A 4,150-nucleotide genomic window follows, 5' to 3' on the forward strand; every position below is an offset into this window, starting at 1 on the left:
ACCTTCCAATCATCGACCGACTCACTCTACCACCTGAGCCACAGCCGCTCCTTCTGTCAAGGAGGAAACCCTAGCGTGAGGAACACACTGCTGTACGCTGCCGTTATAGCTGACAAGAGCTCTCTGACCTGTTGATGAGGTGAAACAAACAACTGAAATGCAAATGCGTATTCTGAACGTGCACATTTGTGTGTTTGTTATTGCGTTCATGTTTCAACGTATGCAAGTTGATTCACACATGCGATGACTTCAGGGTCTGCATCACTTTATTCTTCTAGTATATAATTCAGAAATGTGCGTGTGATGACTGTGTGTTTTCTTTTGCTAAGCCACCGTCTCTGATTCCCTCCTTCTCTATGGTCTGTGGCCCAAAAGCAGCAGCACTGCAATTATTGATGAGGTTCTCTTATCAATAATTCAGCCATACATCTGATTAGCCAATAGGATTGATGATGGGGCTCTGCACTGAATCCTCACACATCAATCCCCTACTTGGCCCTGGGCTGTTGTTATCTTTCTCTCCCCGTCTTTCTGCCTTTTTCTGTCTTTGTCTCTGTCATTCTCTCTGTTCCAGTCTTCTCTTAGTTTTTCTCTCTCTTTCCCCTATTAGCATATTGCTTTACCTCATCATCTTCCACTCCCTCCAATGTTTTCTCTCCCATCTAGCCAATCACTCTGATATCGCGCTGCCTCACTTTGCTGTGTTTTGCAAGTCGAGCGTGACTGGCTGCCTGTTTATCCTGACGGGGCTGCCCTTACGCCAACAGGTGTCAAATGTCGCTATCGTCGGAAGACATGTGGAACCAACAGAAAAAAGAAAAAAAAAAAAAAAGATGGGGGTAATCCTGTATGGGTAGGTTGTGCTGTCTGTGTTTGTGTTTGTGTCACGGGAGAGTCAGAAAAGAGTGAAGGACAGGAGGAGTGAGAGAAATTTGAGTTTGTGGGTATTCGGATGGAACAGAGAGCCTTTTCCAGGACAGCGGGGATCGATAGCCACACTGCCTGTGCTCACAACTCCCATGAGCGCAGTGGAGGCCCGAGAAGTAAAATGTGTGTAAATTTGTGCATGGGCGAATCTCTCTCTCTGCCCTCCCTCCTCCTTTCTATTAGTGTTTTTGTGTGTACTTGATATTGTGTTAGCAAGTCTGCAGGACGGTGTACAAAGCCCGAGCAACGGAGGGAGGGAGGGAGGGAGGAGAAGTTGCCAGCAAAGAGCCAAAGTGTTAATTACTTATCGATCCAATTTGGCAGATGACTCCCTAAAAAGGTGGAGGGCAGCTCAGTGCGCGGCTCAAAGGGAGAGAGAGGAGACAATCTACTGTTCAAAAGTCCCCTGGACTCTCATCTCCGCCTCGCTAAATGTTTACTACCAATTCCTGGCCTCTGAGCCATGCCTGGCTGCACTGCCTACCACCTCCTTATCACTTCCTGGCTATTTCCTCTCTTGTCTTTGTTTTACTCACATTGCCTGCTTTCATTGTATCCTTCACATCTCATCTGTGTCATCTCACCTCTCACTTTTTTTCCCCCCCCTCCCGCTCAGCATTCTCCGCTCTTCCCCCGATCCTCAGCGAATCGGTGGCTTTATCAGTGTTCCTGATGCAGTGGCGTTTGTTTCTCTCTCCGTCTTGTTTTCATCCCCGTTGCTTTATCGCGTCGCTCATACCTGTTTCTCCGTCATCTCACCCTGTTCAGAATTTGTTCTCTCTTCCTACCGCTTTACTAAACCCTTTGCCTGCGAGAAATGGCTCTCCACTGTAAAGGCTGGATAAAGCAGCACCCTGCTGTGTACTGTTTGAATACCTTCTTTCTATTCCTGTCTTCTGCCCCTCAGCTCAAACTGTTTTTTTCCAGGAATACTGTTTGTATAGTAGGAGCCATGACAGCCTAAAAATTACCCACATATTGCAGCTTAAGTACGAACTGTTACACTAAAAGGAACGAGTCTCTGCAGGACAGTTTAGCGTATGCAGAAACAAAGTTATTGAAGAAAAGCAGACACATTTTTTATTGGCATCAGAAGTAATGGTCTTGTTTTACTCTCTTCAGTAACTCCTAAACTGTTTACATTTTGTTGAAAGTCAGCACAGAAAGGGTTGCACAAATATTTGAGAGAGTGAGGAAACAAGGTGCTTTAAGTATTAATACAAGAATATACAGTATGTTGAGACTGTTTCTGCCAAACTCTTCTACCTGAACAATGTACTCCAAGATCCATGAAACGAATAGACCTCGTTCAACAGCTGTATCAATAACGATCCGCAGATTACAGCAGTATTTCTAACAGTTCATTTAGTATTCATGGCTTAAGTAGTCTGCCCCGTCTCCCAAAAATTATGTTCCTATACAATCAAACTGCATTCTCAATTACGTTTTGAGGGAGGTGTACTTTCTCCTTGTTCTGTTTGTTTGTGGTGTATCACAAAAAAAACCAAAAACATTTCTGTTCAATATGTTTGTGACAATAATTTTATTGCTTTTAGCTGTTATTCCTCTTCAGCCAACCAACAATATATTATTTTGTCACCCTGGTAACCCAAAAAATGGACTGGAAGCTTTAAATATGTTGTGAGAGGGCCAATTTTAACCCTGTGCAGGACATTTGTCATGCATTTGGAACCAAAACTATGTCAACTTATCAGAAAATGTATTCAACATAGTATCAAAATCTCAAATGAAGACCAACAAATATTTTGCACATATTCTTTTTTTGGGTTCCAGTGGACCCCGAAAGACCTTCTACGTATAGCAACAGGACAGTCCTGAATAGGGTTAGAGCAAAGCATGATACTGTTTTGGTGCCTATAACCTAACTAAATTAAAGTGAAAACAAAATTAAACTGTGGGTGAAAATAAAACTCAGGTCTGAAATTTATGGTCCCTCACAAGACATAAATTCCAGTCTGCTGGCTGACAATCCTGTGCCAGCTCAATGACCCCTTTGTCCTCCCAGCATGGACTTAGTAGCTCTTAGATCATAGAAGTATTGTCTACCATGTGCTTTACCAGCAGAAAGTTTTCCTCAATACATAATTAAGAATGCAGTTCAAGTGTGTAGGAGTGTCATTGTTGGGAGACAGTTCTGAAGTAACATACATGTCCATCTGTGATTTTAGACTTCATAACATGGGAACATGAATATGGAAATGTGGAAATACAAGAACATGGCAAAATTGTCTATAGCAGGGGTGTCCAATCCTGGTCCTCGAGGGCCACAATCCTGCATGTTTTAGATGTTTCTCTCTTCCAACACACCTGATTCAAACGATCAGCTCATCATCAAGCTCTGCAGAAGCCTGATAACGATCCTGATCATTTGAATCAGGTGTGTTGGAAGAAGGAAACATCTAAAATATGCAGGATTATGGCCCCCGAGGACCAGGATTGGACACCCCTGGTCTAAAGGTTGCCACTTATACATTTCTGAACATGATCTATCGCCAAAAACACTAGGCTTATGCAACATTTCCACGTGCAGTTACATGGAACACATAAGGTGTTCACTACCTGTAGCTGTATTCAACTCAGTCTAATTGCAGCAGAGTAACACAGACTGTTGTAGCTGAACATCTCTGATTAATAATTTTTTTTTTTGTTCTTTTTTTTTTTTTTTTAACCTACATATTGACTAAGGCAGCAGAGAAGACGATTACACAGCAACAGTTGTTTGTGAAGTTTAGGATTTAGGATTTTCTCAAAAGTAATAGTTCAAATTTAAGCTGACCAGGGCTGAGAAACAAACTGATGCATTTGTAATTACAACATCTAAAACGTCTAAATGTCTTATGAAGATAAACACTTGCATTTCGCACTTTGTCAGCATTGTGTTTGACAAGTACAGGAAACAAAGAAGAAAGTAAACATAATTCAACATAATTAGACATAAAGAGAAGAAGAGAAGGGGGACATGTGGTCCTATAGTCTAAATAGTTGTGCAAACTTTGCAGTTTTCCTTCAGCATCTGGGATAAAAGGAAGAAAACGAACCCAACATAGTTCATCAGTAGCATGAACCAGTGCTGCTGGTTTAAACACACATCTACACCCATGTATGGTTGAACCCATTGGACACATACGCACACACAGTTGCTAAGTCGAGTACACCAGCGTTCACACATCATCTACTCTCTGAAGCACACGGTTGGCACAAT

Source organism: Stegastes partitus, unplaced genomic scaffold, assembly GCF_000690725.1.
Source record: "Stegastes partitus isolate 25-593 unplaced genomic scaffold, Stegastes_partitus-1.0.2 Scaffold385, whole genome shotgun sequence".
Lineage (NCBI taxonomy): Eukaryota > Metazoa > Chordata > Actinopteri > Pomacentridae > Stegastes > Stegastes partitus.